This window comes from Euprymna scolopes, chromosome 6 (assembly GCF_053919585.1).
Source record: "Euprymna scolopes isolate OS-2025 chromosome 6, ASM5391958v1, whole genome shotgun sequence".
NCBI lineage: Eukaryota > Metazoa > Mollusca > Cephalopoda > Sepiida > Sepiolidae > Euprymna > Euprymna scolopes.
Genome location: NC_136487.1, coordinates 24,969,336 through 24,995,853, shown reverse-complemented (window position 1 = coordinate 24,995,853; position 26,518 = coordinate 24,969,336). Strand labels below are relative to the sequence as shown.

General features: G+C 34.8%; 1 long non-coding RNA gene across 3 annotated transcripts in view; it reads right to left on the bottom strand.

The window, feature by feature from the left end:
• LOC145277573 (uncharacterized) overlaps positions 1–26,518 on the bottom strand; it is a 446,087-nt gene that overhangs the window by 230,515 nt on the left and 189,054 nt on the right. The gene's annotated exons all lie outside the window — the stretch shown is intronic.

The window sequence follows — 26,518 nt, the reverse complement described above, 5'->3', positions numbered from 1 at the left end:
TAACAATTTTCCATTGTGTTAATTATTTTTTTGCCGCCTCAATTTGAATTTTTTTTTTTTTTAAAATTGACGTGAACACCAGACTATTTAAATTAAAAACCAAATATGAACAGGCAAAATTATAGAAGAATAAAAGGCCGATCAAATGAGGTATAATTTGTTTAAACAGTTACATTAAATTTAGCTTAAATTTGAAGTTTTTGAAAAAATTACAAGTGTGGACTTTCTTTTTGCTGCCTGTGTACACATAATATTTAACTAAAAATGGTCATCCCATAAGAAAACAGAAAAAACTAATAGGGAATTAATTAAAATGAATGTTTAAAAGAATATGCAAATTAGCTAGATTTTTTGCTAGTGAATGCAATTCCACGAGCCATATATAAGAAAGTTGTATTTTCTTTTTAAATAAATAGAAAAAGGTCCTTAGCCTTTGGGCTAGGATGACGCCACGGTTTTTGTGTTGGGCTTCCAAGACATCGAGATCATGTCAGAGGCGCTCACTTGGTACTAAAGAATTACAGGAGCCAAGATAAACCACAGCAAGTCGACTGGATTGCAGTTGGGCGCCATAGAAACAACTGATCATGCTTTTTTTGATGGTCATGAACTCCGCCAGTACTGGTTGTATGTCAGCGAGGTGACGGCTCGCATTGATCCCAAGCATCCTCGCCCGATTACCATTTCCAATGTCATTGACATGAGGCGGCCGTGGGACCAGGAAAAACAAATGGTCTACATTACGATCCTGGCCGTGGCGAGAATGGTGATTTGGACGTCATGACTTCAAAGTGGCTGGGAGCGTTGTCTTTTTCTGATCAGGATCTGATCGCTTTCTTTAAACACCAACTATGGGTGAAGATCAGATGTGATAGAAAAAGGCTGCATCGCATGGTATTTGACAGATGATAGATATACGTAGCAAATCTGTGTACAAAAAGGAGCCAAATTTGAATACGTGTTCCCCGCCTAGGTGTGGAATGAACAGTTCCGTCAAGTGTAATCTAATTTTCAGTCTCTTAGCTAGCCGAGTGAGTGCTTCATCCTTCCCCAACTAACTGCGATCTTTCTTTTCACCCCTCCTTCTAAATTTCATCCATCTTGAAGACAAAGAAATCAATCACTACCCCCCCCTCCCAATTCTCCTTTTCTCCATTTTGTCCCATCTAGAGGGCATCCCCATTTAGACACTGTCCCGCAGGACCTTAGGTTCAGGGCCCTACTAACCACTTTTGTATTTTTTCTTCCCCCACCCGACACAAATTAATTATTCTATCAATTGTTATCTTTTGTTTTTACACGTCAAACAAATGTTTTAAAAAATTGGGTTATAAGTAGAACGCCCCTCCCCCCCCCCCGTACTAAAGGGTGAATTATGGTGGAAGATACTAGCTAAGAGAAACTTTCGTTTAGTTCTGGAATAACAAGTATGACCAATGACCAACGACCCCCCATATTCCCTCCTTTTGTGTTGGCCTTACATTGTATTTGTGGCCTGAATAAAAGATTAATACCTCAAAGTGTAGTATCTGTTTTGATGCTACGCTTAATTTGTCATTGGTCAAACCCTCTATACTGAGACAATTACTATTTTTGGATACTGCCAGAATGCCCCTTTTTGCCCTTCTTTTAGGGGAGCTGGGTTTCCCCACATTAAAAAACAACTTTGTGCCATATTTTTCTTGTGTGGGGAAGCAAATAAATACCAATAGAAAAAAAGGGTTCTTGGCCTTCGGGCCAGAATCAAAGTGTAGTATCTGTTCTGATACTGCACTTCACTTTTTGGTCTCTGTTAGTGAAGGAGAAATCCTTCATGACTGATACATTTATTTTGTTACTACTTTCAGGGAGCTGGTTTCCCTCCACATTAAAAACCGACCTTGTGCCTAACTCTGCCCTCATGGAGAGAAAAGTAAAAAAATACAAAATTTATAGGAGTATAGATAAATGTCACACTGACGAGAGTGAAACTTACCAATTCTCCAAATTGCTTTGTCGATTTTTTTTTTTTTTTTTAAACCTTGCATCTTGTTCTAATTAACTTTCAGGATTTTACCAAGACTTAATGTTCCACAGAAATGTACTTTTTGGGATTTTTAAACAATTGCCATCTTCTGTGCTTTCCAAAACATCCTTTGAACATTTTAAGGGTTTTAATCTGAATTACTTAAAGTTTTGGATTTTACGCATTTCTTTCTTTATATGTATTTCTGTATCCTTTATTTACCGTTTCTGTCTCCCTTCATACTTTCTTCACTTTTCTTTCCCCCTGCTTTCCTTGTTTGTTTTATCGTTCTTTAATGATCCTCAATATTTCTAAGTGATCACTATTTTCTTTTTACTATCGCTTACCCATGCACTACCATTCCGATTTTATTCTAGTCTCTCCTTCCTAGTCAAATATACTTTACTCTTTCTTCCTAGTTTAATTTTTTTTTCTAAGTTTTTATTCCTGTACTTTTTACTTCCTTTCATATATCTTAATATATACTTCCTTCATTTTCTATCTAAATATTATTAAGCCAGTTTTAATCCATATTTTACATTTTGTATAATTCTGTCCCTTCTCTTCTGTTGAAAAGCATTTGGCTTCGAAGCCTAAAGACATTTTTTCTCTTATTCTTTCCTTAGTGATTACTAGCAGTTCAGCCCGGCTTTGCTCAGGCCCTATATACTGTTCATAACTTCATGTGCACATGTATATATATTAAAAAGTTTGACTCATGTCCAGGTAACCTACATCTAAAATTTCAAGTGTTTGGACCCAAAATTGGCAGAGGAGTTTGGTAGAATCTGTAAAGGTCAACTCTTTCAACTTTGACCTCTTGGCAGACAAATTTTCGCTCCAAAACTGATTAAAATGCTTGTCGCATGTCTGAATACCCTTTATGTAAAATTTTAAATGTTTAGACCCAAAATTGTCCGAATAGTTTACTAGAGTCCGCAAAGGTCAAATCTTTTGAACTTTGACCCCTTGGAAGCCAAATTTTCAGCCAAAAACGGATTAAAAAGCTTGCCGTATGTTTGAATACAGTTTATGTAAAATTTCAAATGTTTAGACCAAAAATTGGCTGAGTAATTTGGTAGAGACCGCAGAGGTCTTCTTTTTTTTTTTTTTTTTTTAACTTTGACCCAAATTTTGATCCCTTAACATTTATTGGTTTGGGCTCAAATCAAATTAAAATGTTTGATCCATGTCCAAGTAACCTACATCTAAAATTTCAAGTGTTTATACCCAAAATTGACGAAGGAGTTTGGTAGAGATTTCAAAGATCAAATCGTTGAACTTTGTGACCCCTCGACAGCCAAATTTCTGGCCGAAAACCGATTATAAAGATTTTCCCAAATCTCAATACCCCTTATGTCAAATCTCGAGTTTGTAGACAAAATTGACAGAGTAGTTTGGTAGAGAACTGTACACACAAACAATTTCACTTTTAGAGATATATATTTCCTATGATTATAAAGAAACTAGCATGGGTGCCCGGCGTTGCCCGGGTGTTTGGAGGTGTGTTGAGCAAAACAAAAAGTGGTAGTAGGAAGACAGGTTTGAACCGTGAAGGAGGAAAAGAATAGGGAAAAAACGTGATATCTTTGCTATTACGACCACCGCCAAACCGGAAGTGACGTAGGTTTAAATTAAGGCTAGACAATCAAAAAGAGATTATTTTCGAAAATATGTGACAAAAGCGACCTCTCCCTGCAGAAAAGTGCCCAGTGGAGGGTGAAGAAAATGTTTTTGGACAATTTTTCGGTATTTGTCTTCTGAATGGTCGAGCTTCAAAGCGATACTGATCCTGTGAAAATCCGTCGCCTCTGTCGAAAGTTTTAGGCAAACATGCAAACATACATTCATACATTTATATATTGGTAGCTCAAATTTTCGAGCCAAACCGATTAAAAAGCTTGCCCTATCTCTGAATACCCTTTATGTAAAATTTAAAATGTTAAGACCAGAATTGTCTGAGTAATTTGGTAGAGACCGCAGAGGTCAAATTTTTAAACTTTGACCCCTATTATAACCCCTTAACATTTATTGTTTTGGGCTCAAATCAAGTTATTAAGTTAGATCCATGTCGAGGGAAACTATATCTAAAATTTCAAGTGTTTTACCCAAAATTTGCAGAGGAGTTTGATAGAGATTTCAAATATCCAATCGTTGAACTTTGACCACTTAACAGCCAAATTTTTGTCCGAAAACGGATTACAAAGATTTTCGCAAATCTCAATACCCTGTATATCAAATTTCGTGTCTGTAGACTGAAAATTGACAGAGTTATTGCATAGGGAAATGTACACAGACACGCAGACAGACACTTTCACTTTTATAGATATATATTTTAAGGTATATATTCAATAAGATTTTCAAATTGTCATAATCAAGCTTGATAAAAATGAATTTTCACTTTCAGAGCATATATATCGTTAGTTATCATTCCAAAATCAGAAGATCTATTTATTTCATACTCGTAGTAGTTCATTAATATGTTAATGCAGTACGTCTTACACGTGTTTTGTTGAATAGCGGAAATTCCTCAAACTCATCAGAAACATGTGTTCCTCGAAAGAAAATGAAAAACAGTTGGAGTTTTTATTTTTATTTTTTATTGGAATGAAAAAGGTACGGCGAATATATATATATATATATATATATTTCAAGCACGTCTGATTGAACACGATTGAGTTCATTTTCCAATTTTGTTGGATAACTTTTCAATTTGCTGAGTGGTCTTTTATTTCGGCTGGTATGTTGTAAAAAAAAAAAAAAAAAAAAAAAAAAAAAACTATAAATACACCTAGCCTCAAAGAGAATGACAACAATCGTTCCTGATGACGATCGGGTGTATCTATTGAAAGCGCTTGAGAAGAATATGACCGAACAACTACTGGGCGCCATAATATACAATATGCCAGCCGAAATAAAAAAAGCTCGGCGAATCGAAAGTTATCCAACAAAATCGGAAAAAGAAAAACTCAGTCGTGTTCAATCAGACGTACTTGAATAATGACTTGCTGCCAACACACACACATATATATATATATATATATATATATATATATATATATATATATATATATATATATACACACATACACATTTGTCTTTATTATAGAGTGGAGGTTGCATACGACATTGCCTGCTTCTTGAAAGGAGGCACACATTATCCGCATCAGTTTCGTTGGTTTCATTACAGCATCAGCAGAGTCATCAGCATCACAGCCAACCGGTTTTATCAAGTTATTTCTATCAGAACATTTTTTTCTATCTCAGATACGACCATTCTATTTATTCCGTCTCGTACGTTCCTGTCTGCTGTCCCCTCCTCCTCTGCCTTGTCCTTTTCTTAAAAGCAAAAGCAAGAATCTTAATCCAATTAAGTTTGTCCGCTCATACCAATAACATTTCGTTGATATTTTTCTAATTCAATTCCCTCCGTCCGTATTTCACTCGCCGACTTTATTCGCTCTTAATAAGAGCGAGGGAAAATAAATTGCATTATTGATTCGAATTCCTCTCCCTTAGATCCATCTTCTGCACCCCCTTCCTCTCTCCATCTTTCTTGCATACCCCTCTCCTTTCAATCTTACCTCCCCCTCTCCTCCCATCTTTCCTACATTTTTCTTTGGCTTTTACTGCTCCTTTAACCACTGGCTGTACCCTTGAACGTTTTCTACATTAAGATATTGTAGGTAGGTAGGGACTTTTTTTTTTCTTTTCCACATCGCCATATATCAAGGAATTAATTATCCAGTTTTAATGTGATTTTCAGAATTTATTCAATAAGTTATATACTTTATAAGGAATACAAGTTTTCCATTTTAACATTATGGCGATTTTCAGAGGATTGAAAGCTTAACCACATTTAAATCTGGGTCAAATTAACGCACATGCGCAGTAACATTTTCCTTTAAAAATATATGTTTAAAATGGCTATTTTTCTTAGCCCTGCTTTGAAGAGAGGCTAAAAGAAAAGTGTAATATCTATTTGGATACTACTACACATATTTTCTGTCAGTGAAACTGACGCTGACTCACATCTTCGTAAGGAACTCAAATTTAATTGAGATGACTACCCAGTTGCTGTTGTCAAGTGGTGGATGGAGAAGATGGCTGTGAGAAGGCCATATGTATAACAGCAAGACTCAGCTTCATGTCACACCTCCATGAAAACCCAGAAGTGGTCGTCTTAGAACGTTCACAATTGAACCTTAACCTCTGATCCCCTAACTTGACTGATTGTAACCATAGATTGCGTGGGATGCACTCGAGAAAGATACCAGCAGTACCACTTGCAACACCAAGAACGAGCAGGATCACACTGGTGTTAGGGTGTCTCTCAAAGGACATAATAAAGGCAGGATAATTCAGGTTCATGTCCAGCCTGAAGGCTGGTGGACACTGAGAGCAGCTTCTTCAATCGAGTTTTATTTACTAAAATATCCTCTAAAAGATGCACTTTTGAGAATAAATCAATTATTGGCCAAGATATGAAAACACAAACTTAGCCAAATTTTATAAATTTACTTAAATTTATGAGATTTTGGTAAGTTTGTGTCTTTTTTTCAACTCCTGTATACTCTACTACGCATAGAGTTCTCTCACTTGAAATTTTCTACAGAAATTGCTTTTCCTTTTATGAATATTCTCTCTCTCTCTCTCTCTCTCTCTCTATATATATATATATATATATGCTTCAAGCAAAGTACATTTTATCTATCAATCTATCTAGATGTTTGATATGCAATTTGATTACTTGGGATAGTAATAACAAATAACAATATTCTTATTCAGATAGAAAACCTTATTGCACTATTGAGCTATCAGATATAAAAATATTTTTTATTTTTATTTTTTTATTTAAACCTACAGACACATTTGCTTGGAACTCATCCATGTAGGAAGTGTAATTCTTACTTCGTAAGCCAACATTCAAATCCCAGAAACTAACACGAGAAGTAATTCTTTTAGTACAGATTAACAGCCAGATAGTATCCAAAAACAAATGTTGCACTAAGGTTGACCACTTATTCTTAATCTCGCAAACAAGGTTGAACCTTTTGTTAAAAGGGGCTCTATAACAAATACATATGTGTGTGTGTGTGCGTGCGTGCGTGCGTGCGTGCGTGTGCGCGCGTGTGATTCACAGAGTTTCATTGTATTTCAGCTATTCAGTGTGGCTAGACATGCGTGTGCTTTAGACTGAGATTGAAACCTGTTTGCTTTTTGACAGTCCAGCTTTTATCTACTGTGATATCGGCACAAGCAAGGAAGGGGAAATGTTACTGTTTATACAAACAGTATTAGCAACCAAAGAGTGCTTTATTCGTTTTTATAAATGGTTTTGCATTATCCCTAATGAAAATTGATTTTATTTTTACAGTAATTAACCCACAAAGAGGTGGCTGCATATATATATATATATATATATATCATCCACAGAGACTCTTTCGCTGTATCACGGCTCGTACACACACACACACACACACACACACACACACACACACTCGTCTTTAATAGATCTTATATGTATGTCTGTGAATATATCATAAATTCATGTAGATATCTGCATATATATTGCATTTACATATATTCATGGAATATATTACAAATGGCTATAGCAAAACTTTATATCAGCTAGTTTAGGAATGAAATAGCGAAAATATTTTTAGACATTTACCATTTAAAGGAAATTAATATGAAACTTAAAATTGAAACGTTTGTAATGAAAGAAAAACTATCTCATGTCAAAGGTCAGATTGTCATTGTTTTAGCTACTTTCATATTGAAAACTTAAAAAAAAATCCTTTCCTTTGTTTATTGTATTGTGTTGAATTCGTTAGTAGTAAAAATTTTTTTAAAGACTGTCTCTCTATTTTGAAGTATGATCTCTACTAATATTCGCCAACCGGTTGTCCACGGACCATGGATGGTTTGTGCAGTATTAGCAATAGTCCACAGAAATATGAACAAATATAAAAATCTATCTATTATATAAAAGGAACTTTGTGTGTGTGTGTTCGTTCGTTCTCTATGGACTCGAAAAGGGTCGAGTTTTTTTTGTTTTTTTTAATTTTACTTGATGTATCTGGGAGTGTTCTTAAGTAGGTTTTGTATCGGAATGGGTCTGATAAGTATCGAAAATCGGTAACTAAAGAAATCCGATTAAAGAAAGAAGTCTGATTTTGATCAAAGTTATCACTTTTATAAAATTTTTGGTCATATCAAACTATCAACCACTGACCTGTCAAAGTTATGTTTTGAGGGTATGTTAGAAGGCAAAAGAGGCAGAGAAAAGCCAATGAGAAGGTGGAGAGAAAATGATTTTGATTGGATATCTCTCAACATTGAGCGCCCATCAACCAACTTGCCCTGAATTAGAACGAATGGCGAAAAATAAGTCACATGGGTTCGCAATCCGCACTAAACGAAAGATGATTTATAGCCGGCGGTGAAAAAAAAAAAAAAAAAAAAAAAAAGACGAACTAATCTGATACGAGAATCGCTGTATAAAACCTCATGGATCTCGTAACATTTTTCAGTTATAACTTTTTGCTGATCCTGATTGAATACACTTTTTTTTTAATTTGGTAAATTCAAAGTTTCTCTGACTGGATTGATGCGGACAATTTTTGCTTCTACATTTAATATTCAAAATTGGATAATTTTTTTTTCCTTTCATTTTTGGAGCATTTTTCTTTTACAAGAATGACTGTTCACTAAACAGTTACCTTTAATGCACCCATTTCATATTAATAAAATAAAAGTTAAAAAAATATTAGGTGCATGCATATGTTTAGTTATTTCTGTGTATAGGACTCACTAAATCGATTAACCCATTATGATTTTTGGAACACAGCTGTTAGGTGTAAGGGTAGCTAATGAAGGCTATATTTTGTTGTAGTTTTATGCAAATGGAGGAAAAGAGGTGGATGGAATCCCTCAATGAAAATTCATACACCTTCGAATTTTGTGAAATTTTAACGATTTTATTAAATATTCCCCTAATTTCAATTTACCTTCAGTATTTCGAGTAATTTTTAGAGCATTGCATTTGTGTGTAACAAAGCACCAACTCTTATACATTAAAAAAAAAAAAATTCTTTTCACCCCCAAAAGGCATCTTGCTACTTGAAATGTAAGGAGCTACCATTTGGGATCATGTGGAACAGACGACTGTGAGAAGTTGAGCGGCGAGATGTTTGTTCACATTACATTTAAACTTCTGCGGGTTAGTGGAAACAGGAAGGAAATTTCAAAGTATAGCAGTTCGAGAAAAGAAACTATTAGAGTAGACGGTTTTCTGGCATCTAGGGACCTCAATAGTGAAGAAGTGGGATTTTGCTGCTTGTTAGGTTAGTTGCGGATATGTACGTCAAGGTGACACAAGTGCTGTGAGTTTACCAGGGTACATTCAATTAAATTACTTGTAAAACAGACAGGGATGTGACATTGTAGCGATGGGACAGAGGTTGGAGATTGAATAGGTTCCGCGATGTCAGCCAAACATAGCAAAATGTTCAAAGAGGAAGGCTATTCGTGTAGGATGAAAAAATCTAGAGCAAGATTTCCCAGTGGAGTCCGTACTGCGCACCAAGGGGGCAGTTACGAGACTTCAGATGGGCGATGGACAAATTTATTGTATAAGGGAGTTCCCGAGATCCTTGGTGAGAGGGGGGGCAGTGAAAGACCGAGAGCTAATGACCTTACTAGATGTTTCTCAACCTATTTTCTTTGCGATTCACAATGCACATGGAAATTGATTGCATCACTTATTTTTAATTAGAAAAATTAATCCAAGAATCATACTCTATAATGTTACTCTATAATGTTGCTCTATAATGTTGACAAAACTTCTTAATCTGATTGATTTCTGATTCATATTTTAAACAAGTCTTATCTATCGAATGGGTCCTGTGAGTAGAAATTGAATGGATGCAGTGAAACGTGGTGAGCCAAGATTTTTTTCTATCAAATATGGAACCAAATATTCCAAACCTTGTTGCTGATCATTAACAACAATCTGCATATTGATCGATGATTTTCATTTTATTGATTATTGCATTAGCAATGCTATGATATATTAATTGACCCACTTGATTTATAGTTGTTATTGATCCCATTCGATTGACAGTGTAGAATTTTGTTGAATAAACTCTATGAATATTCAATTATTTATTTTCACTTTGATTACGTACTCCCATTACTGCTAACATGATTATATAAAGATGCATGTAGGGAGGGGACGGTAGTAGGCATCCGAGTGTTCTAGGGGGCGTTCGCCGAAAAAGGTTGGGAAATCCTGAACTAAACAATTATCATTAACTTGACATATATTGCACGTACAGGGTAGAACCATAAAACTGTTGGCATAAAAACACCACAGCATTATTTTAAAACTTTCATTATAAAAATCAATTTAGGTAACTTGATTATATAGTAGAGCTGACATCTATTCAATGTAGCCACCTTCAGCCTCAATCATCGCCTTGATACGGGTCGGGAACTGAGAGCATGATTTTTCCACAGGCGCTGCCAGGAGCTTGGCACATACTCTGAATGGTGGTGATCAGGCTGACTTTGGTATTGTGGGAGGTCATGTTAGTGATGTTCTCGACATATTACCAAACGAAATAGGCCTGCGGTTTCAGGTAGGAGGAGAAGGGGGGACAGAGAGAGAGAGAGAGAGAGAGAGAAAGAGAGAGAGAGACGGGTACAAAGTCATAGCACTCCTTTTGAAGCCAAGCCTGGGTCTCTTTGGGCTTATTGACCCGTGCCACACCCAGGGTCTGCCAGCCCACCTGATTGCACCAGAAGATCATCACACTTCAACACATCCAGGTACACTTTGGCATTAAATTTCAAGCCAACTTTGAAGATGTGAGGTGGCATGATGTGGCCCTCACTAAAAACCAAACCAAAGACCATAACCGTGGGTCCTCCGAAGCGTTGAACTGTTGGTAATGGTCCTGTTTCATAACTTGGATCGGACGAGAGCACAAGTTGTACAGTGGCGCATCTCCGATCTCGCTCGTTGAACATTGTGTCACTTTCAGACAGGATAGAAGGCTCCTATCGCTCTCGAGATTTGTACACAAAAGTGGCCAACTAGTAGATGGTCTACAAAAAAAGAAAACCAGTTTTCATCAAACGGAAATGGAATCATGTCTTTTCTAGGGCAACAATTTTATCGTTCTACACTGCATTTGTGTAGATTATGAACTCATTCGATATCAAAATATAGTTGGTTTGTTGCTTTGTGGCATTTCAATCATGTTCACATTTAATTCCACATTCCTTACGTAATTCTGAAATATCTTCCAAAGTAAATTTGTCAAATTTGAAGCTGTGCAGTTTAAATAGTGGAAGCTTATGGTGGAAAGTCAGAAGAGATTGCAGAGTTTCTTGAGAGAAGACGTATTGACCTGTGTTGTATTGAAGAAACAATGTAATGGTAACTGTTAGAACGATTGTTGAAAATAACGCAAGTCGTTTTGAATTGCAAATGAAGAGAACTCTTGTAACGATCCACAAAAAAAAAAACTGGCGAACCAAAATCAAATATGGATTTTGTAGAAAAAAAAATCTTAATATATATATAAAAAAAAAAAAAAAAAAAAAAAATCAAGAAACTACTTTATCTATTAGATACATATAATACCAATTTTGACTTATGCTGTGTTCATTTTGAAACATTGTTCCTATTCGTAGTAAAACTACCGGAAAAAGTCTGACCTCTACTCTCAAATATGGGTAAAATTAAAAATTGTGTTTAATGAATAATGTTCAATGTGTATTAGTTCGGTAATGAACATTTCACTGAAAAGGGTGAACTCACTGCAATGGACAGAAGAAATCACTTGGATAGTTACAGGTGCAGTCACACATCCAGAGTAAGTCAAACTCGCTCATACGACTCCATATACATACTCACACAAACGGAGAGATATTTACGTAAATTTCTGGGAACAATCTGTATAAAGAGTAAACATGTAATCCAGCCACTTGTGACCCACAATAATGCAATCGCAAATTTTCATTAATTTTCGTTTTTTATACCCGATCAGTTGGTAAAGAAAATAAAAACTTTTCAGTGTTGTGAAAGTAATACTAGGTAAAAAGCTAATGAATAAAGAGAAATCTTATCTGTAGTATAAAGGCGTGAGAGTTGAAGAATATGTATCCGGTGGCAAAAAGAAAAGGAAAAAAAAGAGCGAGCAACCTATAAAGCAATACTTTCGAGCAACCTATAAAGCAATACTTTCGAGCAACCTATAAAGCAATACTTTCGAGCAACCTATAAAGCAATACTTTCGAGCAACCTATAAAGCAATACTTTCGAGCAACCTATAAAGCAATACTTTCGAGCCACCTATAAAGCAATACTTTCGAGCAACCTATAAAGCAATACTTTCGAGCAACCTATAAAGCAATACTTTCGAGCAACCTATAAAGCAATACTTTCGAGCAACGTATAAAGAAATACTTTCGAGCAACGTATAAAGCAATGGTTTCAAGCAATGAAATTCGTAATAAACTAAAAAGAGATTACAAAAAACAGTAAAATATTCAAGATAGCTAAACAGGTGGAAGATAAATATAGATATTGTCGAAATATAATGGGATGCTAAACAGGACAAAAGGGATGCTTGCAAATGCTATTATGAGAAAGTGTTGAATACTGAGTTCTCATATGACCGAAAACTTTTCGAAGTTGCAAAAGAATAATAGTTAAGAAAGAAATGGCATATTAAGCTGTAAGATAAAGATTAAGGCTGCAGCAGTGTTGTTGCATAACTGTTGACGTTTGGTTGAAACAGGTATTTTAATGATCACATACTTGACAAATCAGATCGTAAAAGAAGGGGTTGTTCTGAAAGGCAGAAATCTTAGGGACACGCAGAGGGAAAGTGCTAAAGGTTCCCAAGCACCTGGCCCTTTTACTTTTTTAAAAGTGCCCTTTCCAGAGGAATATATTATAAGCCTGTGCCCCATTAGGACTATATTTTGCCGTTTTTTTCACTTGAGCACCTGCCTGAAAAAGTTCTCGGCACGGATCTTAGTACAATTTTGAATTGTATCAAGGGGAAAGATGGAAGGCCTCTAGCTAGATATAATTACAGGGACTTAAAGTTGACGGATCAGATTCTGGGAGTGATGTAGAGAATGATTGAGCAGCAAAAGTCGGGTAAACATATACAAAATGCCGAAAAGGCGAAATACGATTGGTACTATATATAGAGACAAATGCAAGAGACATCTTCATAAGAACAATCTCTTTACTTTTGTGGATTTTAGGAAAACTTGATAGAGTTCTAAAACGATGTCTGGTAAGCTTTATGTAAATTAAGTGCGAATGAGTTGTTGGTGAAAGTTGTTCAGAAATGCTTAAAGTCAGGTACAAATTAACATGTTTTGCAACAAATTTAATCTTCAACTTCATAGCTCTGTAATGAATTTGTGGATTTACATTTAGTGCAACAAACAATGAAACAATGGAAGGTTAACTTAACACTTTAAAGATTTGGTGAAATTTTATGCAAAGTAAAGGTCTGAGAGTTAATGTTGCTGAGACGAAAGTGATGACCAGGGGTTATAAAGTTGAAAAGTCTCTGGAAAAACGGAAATTGAAAAAAAAGCAAACATATTTCTTGTGCTACCCATAAGTATTCGATTCACATAAATGTAATGGCGATAACCAGTTTGTGTGCAAACAAATAAAAACGATGGAAATGAATGAGAATTCAGATGCAGAAAAAGTATATTTGGATGGCGAAGCTATTGAGGTTCTCCAGAAGTGTTGTTACCTTAATTGGAGCACAGAGAAAAGCTAACCCTGGTGTGATAGCAATAATTATGAATGTATGAAGTGATTTCAGATAATTTCTGCTAGCCAAGAGCGGTGCATTAATGCTGTCAATCAAGAATAAAGTCTATCAGGTATGTATACACAGTATATTAGCATATGGAAGTGAAACCGGGTCAGCGATGAGAAAGTGTATGGATAATGATATGGTAGATGTGTACAGCTAAGTGGAGCAGCGACATGCAGAGGTAGGGGCATCGACCGGGGCACAAGCAGAGGTAGGGGGCATCGACCGGGGCACAAGCAGAGGTAGGGGCATCGACCGGGGCACAAGCAGAAGTAGGGGCATCGACCGGGGCACAAGCAATGGTGGGGGCATCGACCGGGGCACAAGCAGAGGTAGGGGTATCGACCGGGGCACAAGCAGAGGTGGGGGCATCGACCGGGGCACAAGCAGAGGTAGGGGCATCGACCGGGGCACAAGCAGAGGTAGGGGCATCGACCGAGGGACAGGTAGTGGGAAGAGGTAGATAGGTAGACAGCAGACAAGGAAGTGAATAGAAACATTTATGGGAGAGATTGATAGCGTTATACAAGACAGACAGACGATAAACAGACAAAAAAGATAACTCGTGCACGACATGAATAGTGCATGACACGTGTATGTTAATCTAATATATATGTAAATATATGTTCATCTAAGTTCATCTCATTTCTACACTTGCAATGTATGTTTCCAATTCTGATATCAACTAATAGATACACACTATATAAATACAATATATTAAGACCTGGATATGCACATATAAAGTGACTGATATATGGCAATTTATATTTGTGATCAATATTTGATATATGTGCTCTTTGAAATTATATTTTTAGTTTTGATACAAAAGGTTGCTAAAATGCTTATACATTATATATATATATATATATATATATATATATATATATATATATATATATATTAGTGACCTAACAAGACCATAGGGGAGGCAACTGAAGCAGCAAAACTGAAACTGCCTGCTAGGTCACTTTATACAAATGTAGGCAAATTTGGGCATATTTTATTAGTTTGAAAATATAGGGTTCTTTCTTACCAATTGTCATCTTCAAAAAGTCTGCAAATTTTCATGTAGTTTCGTCCCATAGAACCAAAGATATGAACATTTCAATATTCAATTTGGCTGCAAGTGTGTGTGTGTGTATATATATATATATATATATATATATATATATATATATACACACACATACTCACACCACCTTTTTTCAGCAATATTATAAGGTCCAAATTTCAGCGACTATTGATCAGAATAAACAAATGAAGGCTCTTTGGAAATGTAATGACCTGAATTGTGTAGTAGGCTATGTGACATTTGCCCTTAAGGTCGCACATTAAGGGGATCATCCAGAGCATGTTTTTGGCACTTTTTACAACCATAAAATATTTTAGTCAGTCATTTGTTTTCTTAGTTTTGCATATGAATTACAAAATATCTGATATTTACTCAAAACCTCTGGCCTTGGAGGGGAGACTAAAACTTGTTGCTATGGTTTCAAATGATCTGAAATAACAGCAAGGAGAGACTTTACTCCAAATGTTTCACATATGTTATATCTCCCTTCTTTGGTTTTCATACATAAAGTAAATTTCACAGAGTATAAAGATTATTTGATACTGGAGATATTCATAACCGTATCCTATTTCCAAAAGAGGGGGGAGATATAACATATGAGAAATATTTGGAATCAAGTCTCCTTGCTGTTATTTCAGATCATTTGAAACCATAGCAGCACGTTTTAGTTTCTCCCTTCATAAAAGCCAGAGGTTTGGGGGCATGGAGGGAGATATATATATATATATATGATGGTTACCATATTATAAAATCTCCATATTGAAAGATATGCAACCGTGGCAAGATAGACAATAGCACTTTATATATCTGGCAGTGTTCTTAGATAGGTTTTGTATCGGAATGTCTTCGATAATGTCTTCTAAATATTTCTCATATGTTATATCTCCCCTCTTTGGTTTTCATACACAAAGTAAATTTAACAGTATATAAGGATTATTTGATACTGGATATATTCATAACCGTACCCTATTTCCAAAAGAGGGGAGATATCACATGAGAAATATTTGGAATCAACTCTCCTTGCTGTTATTTCAGATCATTTGAAACCATAGCAGCATTTTTAGTCTCCCCTCCATCAAGACCAAAGGTTTTGGGAAAATATGTGTGTGTGCTACTACCCAACGTTTTCCAGTGATGGTTTTTATTTACAATTTGTTTATTGTTATTAAACTATGCTGTTTTTTTTATAGCTGTTAAAAAAAAAAGAAGAAAACAAATCTGTATTGACGAATACAGAGTTACGTCATTTTTAAAGATAGCGTTTGTAATAATATTTTCTTGAACAAGTTAAATCGAATTACATTTTATTGTTCTTAACTGCTGTAACCATCTACCAAAAAAGAACTGCCAAACCAGTATCAAATATTGATTTTGCAGAGAGAAAACTTAATGACAAAGATCGAGATGGAAACTAACTTTACTTTATATATTCGATACACACATGCATACATACCACTTTGGCCTATGTTGCATTCAAATCTTATTCGAGATATTATTCTAATTTGTACTAAAACTATTGGAAAAAGTGTGACTTACGCGCAAATACCGGTAAAATTAAAACCGGTTTAATGAATAATTTTCAATATGTATTAATTCGGCAATAAATATCCCACAAAAAGGCTAAACTTGCTGCAAACTTACATATGCATGAACACATATAGAGAAAAACACGAATTCACTCATACGACTTCATATACATACTCACACAAATGGACACACGGCAAACATCTTCACGATACTAAAATTATGTTAAAATGATAAAAATTTACATTTTTGTAGATAATCTGTATAAAAGGTGAAATATGTCATTTGGCCACCTTTGACCTGCAATAATGCAATCTTTAATTTCCAGCCATTTCCGTTATTAGAACGCAGATTAGTGGTTCTATATACTGTATTATTTACTGAATTTAATTTGAAATTTATTCTTATCGATTATCTTTAAAGTTTTGCATATTTGCCGGGGTTATTTATAATATCCTTCATTATATAAAGGACAAATGTGTCCATGTTTGAATGTCCAGCTAAAACTTGATAAATACAAAGCAACCTCCAACAAATTTAGTATTTTCTTGTCCGGCATTGCCCTGGATGTATAATATTTAATATTTAGAAAAAAAAAAAAAAAACAAGCCACGCATACGTGGTCCCCCTCTGGTGCTGCATGTGAGATGACACCACAAAAAATAGTGAAGAAATGATGAATGTGAGAAGCGTGAAGGGCCAACGTTGCCTTCACATTTTCGCCAAGTTTCAGAAAAGTCTAATGGATTGGGTAAAAGTTATGGGGTAAAAAGTGTTATCTTTTGCAATTTTCGGCCATTTGTGACTCCTTTTGAGCATCTGGGAACACTGAATCCCAGTGAAAATGGACAAACAATGCAGTTTTACACCTTAAGTCATGTATATTTGAATTCAGCACCATGGAAGACCACTATATAGACATACACACCTAGTTTTTGAGTAATCTGAAAAAAAGAGCTCTAAAAAGGCATTTTTTTTTTAGTCCTAAAAGTCTCAGAATGATGCACACTAGAATTTTGCCAGGGTCACTCATACTGAATTTATAGTAAGAACAATGGGCTCTACATTTTGGCCAAGTTTCAGGAAAATCTAATCGTGGATCAAATGCTATGGGGGCAAAAAGTGTCATTTTGGGGCATTTTTGACCTCTTTTGAGCCACTGGGGAGGCCGAATCCTAGTGTAAATGGATAACAGTGCAGTTTCAGGCCTTTACACATGTAGAGTTGAGTTGACCATCGTGAAAAATCACTATATACTCAGACATATCAAGTTTTATTGAGAAATATGAAAAAAGAGCCACAAAAAGGGGCGTTTTTAGCACGTCCCTGGGGACGTGAACCAGAATTTTGCCAGGGTCAGCCATGCTGGATTTATATTAAGAACAATAGGCTCTACATTTTAGCCAAGTTTCAGAAAAATCTAATCGATGGATCAAAAGTTATGAGGTAAAACAAGTCATTTTGGGGCATTTTTGACCGCTTTTGAGCCCCTGGAGACACAACGGGAATTAAAAAAAAAAAAAAAAAATTCCTGTGCACATCTATTTAATGAAATAGAATTTGTGGCAAAATTTCAGTAAAAACTAAGGGACAGTTATTTGCCAATCGTCCGGACTAAAGGAAAAGGATGCACGAACAGACGTCACTGAAAACATAGGTTCCTCTCTGATAAATCAGGGGACCAATATTGTTTGAGGGTAAACTGGTCCCGGTTTTTTTCTATCCATTTCCTAATATTATCTACTGAAAACTACTTCAAAACTGGAAATGAGTCGGCATAGTTTTCAAATTTAAATGTTGGCATGAATCTATAGTAGGTAAGAGTTCCTTAATCACCAACCAAGTGCGTGTTCTATCCCAACTCTCATAAATGGACCTGAGGTCATCTCATCTCATCAGACAAAGCCAAACTCTTTGCCAAGAACTTTTCAGTTAATTCTACCCTTTGCGATCAAGGCCGCCAACCTCCAATATTTCCTCCTGTATCAGAAAACATACTATGTGATATACAAACATCTGTACATGATGTTGCCAAGCTAATCAAAAACCTTGATTCCAGTAAAGCAACCGGCCCTGACGGTATTCCAATTATAGTACTCAGACTTCAACCAGAACTAGCGCCCATACTTACAGAACTGTTTAAACATTGTCTTAAGGAGAATTGCTTCCCATTACCCTGGAAAATCTCATCAGTATGCCCCGTATTTAAGAATTCAGGTGATCGCTCATCTCCCTCTAAGTACAAGCCAATAAGTCTCCTGTGTCATGAGTGAGTTGCTGGAATTTGTGTTAAACAGAGAAATAATCAACCATCTCAGCAAAAATAACCTTCTTAGTGACACACAATATGGTTTCCGTTCTGCTAGATCTACAGCAGATGTGCTTCCAGTTATATCTCATAGGATTAGTGAATCTCTCGATGGAGGCTACCTTTCTAGGGCAATTGCTCTTGACATATCAAAGGCCTTTGATAGGGTATGACAAAGGTTTACTTCACAAGATCTCCAGCTATGGTATAGCTGGAAATGTCATCTCAATTATTAAATCATTTCTCTCTGATAGGTTCGTAAGAGTAGTGGTTGATGGGCAGAAATCAGAAGCTCTCAGTATTAATCCTGGGCCCAACTCACTTCCTGATCAACATTAATGATCTTCCAAATCACATCCTTACATCATCCATAGACATTTATGCTGATGACACTACTATCTATGGTAGCACATCTAAGACCGTAAACGACCAAGTTCTCTGATTCTTTTTCCTCTGATCTTGAGCAAGTGGTACAATGGGGAAAGAGGTGGCTTATTACTTTTAATGCATCTAAAACAAAGCTTTTTATCTTTACATCAATGCTCTGATCCCCATCTGGTATCAATTGAAATGAATGGCTCTTGTCTTGGGGAGGCCTCATGTTTTGACAAGCTTCTGGGCTTGACCTTTACACATAATCTTAAATGGAACACATGCATTAAATCCGTTGTCAAGGCCGCTAGAAAAATGGTGTGATCCTTCTATCGATCCAGTAGATATCTCACTGCTGATGCAATTCTCTATCAGGGATGAAGTACTGTTGCCACATCTGGACAGGAACTACTAGAAAGGACTTATCCTGCCTTGATAGAGTTCAAAACAGACTTCATAGCCTCGTAGGAGATGTTCTTTTCTCTTCCCTGCAACCTCTTTCTCACAGAAGAGATATTGCTAGTTTGTCTTTGCTTTATCGTAATTTTCATGGCAAGTGCTTGACTGAGCTCCAATCTGTGGTCCTCCCTCGCCAGACTTTCACAAGAAACACCTGTCTAGCAGAAAACACTATCACTAATTTCCCCCACTCTTTATCTGTGCCTAAACCTAAACGTAGATTCCATGAACAAAGCTTCTTTCTTAGAACTGCACGGCTGTGGAATTGTCTTCCGTTTTCCTGCTTTCCAGCTGACTACAATACAATTCTTCAAGTCTAATGTGAATAAGTTTTTGATGAACCATTCCATATAAAATAAAAAATTTACCGAATTTCCATTATCAACAATTGCTATATTGTCCAATTTCTACTGTACACTCTTTAACCCTTATCCTCGAGTGGCCTCTTGGCCTTGATAAGTGGTGATGCCTATGTAAAAAAACAAAACGTATGCCCTTCTGAGACGGTATTGCTTGATGAGTATAAAGAGACAAAGGTTGCTTAATCACCTATCGCGCATTTTCTTCTGAAACTGCATTGTCATTATCACAATTATTTCTTTTCAAAGAAAGGTGTGTGTGGGGGAGGAACTTAGTTTTGCTAGTGCTCTGGAGACCTAAATTTTGTTTGATTTTTAGTAGCGCACTGGAGGCTTCCTGTGTTTTATTTTTTTCACTTCCTACTTTTAAAGAATACCCTTTTAAGCCCTTGAGCCCCTGGAGGGGCATAGGCTATATACAATATCTAGATGTTTTTGTAGCGAGGAGTTCTTTTTACAAGGTGAGGGTGCTGGCCCCACGCCCAACCTTCCGAGAAGGTACATACAGAGCCTAGCCTTTGTTACATGATAAGGGCTCTCCCCTTTTCATGTAAGTATAAAAATAGAGATTTAGTTAAAATGAAAATGAAATAGAATAGACGAAATTCGAACCTCGTAAATTAGGTTTAGAAATAGATTACGAGAGAGAATTAGCAAATGGAATGTGAAAACAAACCATTGTTTAGCTTAGAGATAAAATAGTTTCAAGAAAAGAATGTGCATTGTCAATTCTGTTATGAAAATTCAATTGAAGAATGTAACTATAAGATAATTTAATAAACATGTTTTTAACATATTTGAAAAATAGGTTACTGGGAATATAGGTTAAAATTCCTTTTGTAAACAAAGGAAAAAGTTTTGGACACGCATTTCCAGAACACGTGAAAGAAGACATGTTTTAACATGTGTATGACGTCATGGAAAATGGGAAGTTCTCGATATAGTTAGAAACTTTAGAGTTAAGCAAGGAAAAACTGGGAGAGAGTCTGGGAGAGAGTCAAAGAGAGTCTGAAGACGACAGACGACAGTCCAGATATGGGATTCGAACGTCTAGAAGCGAGACGGTCACTTTTGAAACTTAGAATCTGAAGCTTTGAATTCTTGACCCAGAAAACCACGACCGGTCGGGAGAAGAAATGAACCCATTATGTGTTTTTATAAACGTCGTCTTTGTGTTGTAATTCTACTAAAAGGTAAAGTGAAAATTAATTATATGTCTTGTATATCATGTGTTTTAAAATGTCTTTACATACACATCTCGACATCTCATATCTACAATGTGAACACTAAGACTGTCCGAACACTGTTTCATCACTCAAAGAGCTTCTCTACACTTCTAAGTATGAATATTTTATATATATTAATCCATCATAACACAGAACGCAACAACATCTCTCTAAGTCTCTCAACATCATCTCATCAACATCCCTCTTAATAAGACTCTCTCTAATAAGACTCTAAGACACACACTATTAATAAGACCTATATATAACACCTTCACAAATGGTCACCCATCTGGTACTGGCCAGGCTTAACGTTGCTTAACTTTGGTGATCTGGCGAGAACCAGTGTGTCAACGTGATTGTGCTGTACACTCTTTTACTATGGGGGGGTACTTATTTTATAAATGCTCAATATACTAGATAGAGCAGGTGTGTAAAAATGCAGTATTGCCCGGGATAAATAACTGTCTTTTGATGATGCTGCTGCAAGAGAAGCATAATCTGAAACGCTTAGTATCCTTAACAGCAGATAGTAGCCCACACGTTACTAATATCCTAGTTAAAGCATGTGTGTTTAAACGTTGCCTGAGAGAAACTGGGAGAAAGAATCCGTTTTTTTTTGTTTTGTCTTGTATACAACAAAGAATATCGTGTTTTACAGGAGCCATAATGATACAGTATCATAAGTGGAATAAATCAGTCAATGCAAAGTGCTCAATGTTCTGATAGTACTGTTAAATGTCTCATTGCAAAAATATTGCTATGCTTTGTTATACTATTTTATATAAGAAAATATATACAGCATTGCCCAGGAGTCATAATATTAGTATGTTGAATTCGGTATGTGGTACATAGTAATATAAAAGTGCTCACTGTACGAGATAGAACAGGAGTATTTAAATGCAGAATCGCTCAAGTGAAAGAACTTATATTTTTGTTATAATGTTGTACACTAGACAAAGAACAGTGTTGCCCCGGAACCATAATAGTAATAATGCAGTATCATATATGTCAAGTAGTATAAGCTAGTCAGTGCAAGGTGCTCAATATTTTGGATAGAACAGATATGTTTACACACCAAGTTGCTCAGAAAAAATAACAGCTGTTTTGTTATACGATTTTATAATTGAAAATGTACTCTGCATTGCCTGGGAGTCATAATATTAATGAAACCATTTTTATGAAGTCCTTGAGACCTTCTCTTTGCAAACAAAAAGAAAATCTTTTAGGCATTAATGTGATTCTTTCCGTTCATTTATTTATGTTTTTAATTATATTTTTTATCCTCCGCCATATTCATGAGTTTTTTTTTTAAGTCGTAATTTTTCCTCGATTTAGTCCTGTTGAACGAGTAACAAAACCCGGTTAGCTAGTCCTTTTTCACTTTTTTTTAAAATCCATGATAATTGGTCTTTAATAAGCCATTATAAAATTTTGTACCCCCAAAAGAATATATATATATATATATATATATATATATATATATATATTAGTGAATAAATAAATGCAATATAATATATGCATAAATGTACATAAAAGAAGATCCATTTTTTATTATGAAGGATTTATAGTTGCAGTGATTATTAAATAGTATAGACCGACATTTAATATAGATATAGTCAACCTGTAAGGCTGAGCTATTATTGGGATTTATTAATGTATAATGTTGTATACAATATCATCCCACGAGAACAAACATAAGATCAGCATATATATATTCGGGAATATCTAAGCGGTCGACTAGAAAAGGTGAAAAGTGAAGTTTAGTGAATATGAGTGAAATAAAAAATTCCCAATAATAAATAAATCTTATATTGAGCAATAAAAACGACGTTATATACACACTGAAATCAATATAAAAATAGATAGGTTTATTCATACGCATATACATAGATGTAGGTAATCATGTATTATTTATGGAAATTTTATTGTGGAAATATTTGTATGGTTTTTGGAAACGAAGGTCTATATTAAGATCTATGTTGTGCTGGTTAAACCGGAGAATCCATTGGATTTCGTTTTGTTTGCGAATTTATGTTGAGAAGAAATCAGAATATATCAGGAGGCATTTAATGCTGTCTAGTGTATGTCCAGGTATAATGAAATGGCCTGCTAGTGGAGCGAAGGGAGATATTGTGTTGAATTGATGTTTTATGATTTTGGAAGTGAGATCTAAACGGTGTTTTTGTTTCTCTAATACACCCTCCATTGTTACAGATTAAGCAATAGATATAGTAAATTATGTTGGAACTGTCACATGTCAGATGCGGCGGTTTGAACTAAGTTTTAGTTGTGATTAAGTTGAACAGGTGTGTGGTATTTATGTTTGTGTATGTTTATTACATTCGTAATTAGCATGTTGCTAAATGTTTATGCGAACGGAAGAGAATGGCTGTAAGGTTGGGTGGTTGTTTGATAGCATTAATAGGTAAAAGGTTAAAAATGGATTAGTTTGTAGGCTATTGAAAATTTTTAAAGGTTAGTTATGATATTATGCATGTGCTGGCCATGGTGAAAAATCATGGGGATGCGGTCGTTGGTGTTTTTTGTTTGTCTTAAAATAGTACTGTCAATTTTATTAGTAATGTTATGGCTTTCTAAGGTATCTAATTGTGTGTTTGCTATTGAATTATTGCATAAGCTTAGTGATATATATATATATATATATATATATATATATATATATGGCATAATCACGTTGACACACCGGTTCTCGCCAGATCACCGAATTTAAGCAACGTTGAGCCTGGTTAGTATCAGATGGGTGACCATTTTGGAATTATAGGCGCTGTATGTGCTCTCCGTTTATCTCGGCATTTGTTTCCAGTCGTCCTGTACTTCACTTGCCACTGGTATTTAACAATGTCGTCTCAGGAGAGGTGTGGTTGGAGATTGCACCTCTCCGGCGACAAAAATTTCACGCGCAAGGTATCCATAGTCTTTCCAAGACTGAAGGAACCTGCTTTTAAAAACTAAACTGAAATTTACAATCAAAATTTATTGTTCGACTGAATACTAAAAAAAAAAAAAAAATTACATTTATATTCGGTTGGGATTAAATTATCAATATATAATTACTGATATTTATATAAGATTGAAGTTGAATAAGGACTTTGTAAATTGCTTTTTGGACTATTCAGTCGAACAATAAATTTGATTGCAAATGTCAACTTACAGTTTTAATTTTCTTTCTCTTATAATAAGCTCTACTCTCTATTGCGTACTGAGTTTTTTTTATTCGGTTGGGATTAAATTATCTATCTATATATATATATATATATATATATATATATATATATATATATATATATATATAAATACTGGTATTTTTATTAGATTGAAGTTTACCATTGCGTATATCAGATAAACACTACATCCTTTTGATTTCATTACTTTTATATATAATCAAACGATGCCGCAGATCACACAAACCATGGAAGCTGCAAACCAGAAGTCCTAGATTCATCAATAGAACATATCCGATTGTTTGTGGAAATAATTAGAAATCATTTCACATTAAAAAATCTAATATTAATTTGCTCACGGCATTAACTTGTCGGATGACAGCTGTCCTAGCGAGTGTAAAATCCTAATGTGAGACACCGAACTGAGTTCCTAGAGGTTGGCTGATTACCTCCCGTTGGGAAGAAGTAGGTATAAACCATAGTCTGACTTCGCCGTGGTTTGCTTGATCTATGTTAGTCAGACTTTCTTTTATGTGAATGTCCAGCGCACGCACTTTGTTGTATGAAAAAAAGAGGAGTAAATGTAGGACAGGGAATGAATATGAAAAGAATAAACAGTAAATGAAAATAGTAGAAGAGAGAGAGGGGGGAAGAGAGAAAGGAGAGAGAGAGAGAAAGGAGAGAGAGAGGGAGAGGGAGAGGGAGAGAGGGAGAGAGAGAGAGAGGGAGAGAGAGGGAGAGAGAGAGAGAGAGGGAGAGAGAGAGAGAGAGAGAGGGAGAGAGAGAGAGAGAGAGAGAGAGAGAGAGAGAGAGAGGGGGGGGGGAAAGAAATGCTGTAAAACGAGAGCTCAAATGCCAATTAACAATAAGAAAAAATCCTTCCGTGGTTGGAAAAAAAAAAAAAAAATTACTTTTAAATTTTAAAAATATATAATAGGAAAGAAATTGTTTACTTTTAAATTTTAAAAATATATAATAGGAAAGAAATTGTTTACTTTTAAATTTTAAAAATATATAATAGGAAAGAAATTGTTTACTTTTAAATTTTAAAAATATATAATAGGAAAGAAATTGTTTACTTTTAAATTTTAAAAATATATAATAGGAAAGAAATTGTTTACTTTTAAATTTAAAAAATATATAATAGGAAAGAAATTGTTTACTTTTAAATTTTAAAAATATATAATAGGAAAGAAATTGTTTACTTTTAAATTTAAAAAATATATAATAGGAAAGAAATTGTTTACTTTTAAATTTAAAAAATATATAATAGGAAAGAAATTGTTTACTTTTAAATTTAAAAAATATATAATAGGAAAGAAATTGTTTACTTTTAAATTTAAAAAATATATAATAGGAAAGAAATTGTTTACTTTTAAATTTAAAAAATATATAATAGGAAAGAAATTGTTTACTTTTAAATTTAAAAATATATAATAGGAAAGAAATTGTTTACTTTTAAATTTTAAAAATATATAATAGGAAATAAATTGTTTACTTTTAAATTTAAAAATATATAATAGGAAAGAAATTGTTTACTTTTAAATTTTAAAAATATATAATAGGAAAGAAATTGTTTACTTTTAAATTTAAAAAATATATAATAGGAAAGAACAAAATCTCTCGCTCGCTTTACTGACCACTTTTTGAATGGAAAAAAATTCAATTTTTTAAATTGAACTTTGATTTTTCGGATTAATTTCATTTTGTTTTCATTTTCTTATTGATCAGTTTCATTTCGATGATTTCAAGTAGCGATGAGGACTTAAATAGTAACGTGAAAGCGAATGGACGAAGTCAGCTAGTTTGTGATACATTTTACACCCCAAGGAAGCGAGCAAGTAGGCAGAAAGATGCCGTATATTTTTGCTGTGCTAAAAAAGAATCGATAATTCTGACAAAGGATGCCAGAAAGGCCTTTTAATTCTGTAAATTTCCTAAATTAGTTGTTTGGCATAATATTCATGGGCTTTTTATAGTTTTCAATTTTTGAACATTGGTTTTACCTATGAATCATTTTTGAACATTCTGTTTACCTATAAATCGTTAGAACTGTGACAGATAAAAGTTATGACTGCTGTTTCGTGTAGAACTCTTAACTTAACACAGAAATCTCTCGGGATGTGATTGCAATAAAGTGAAAG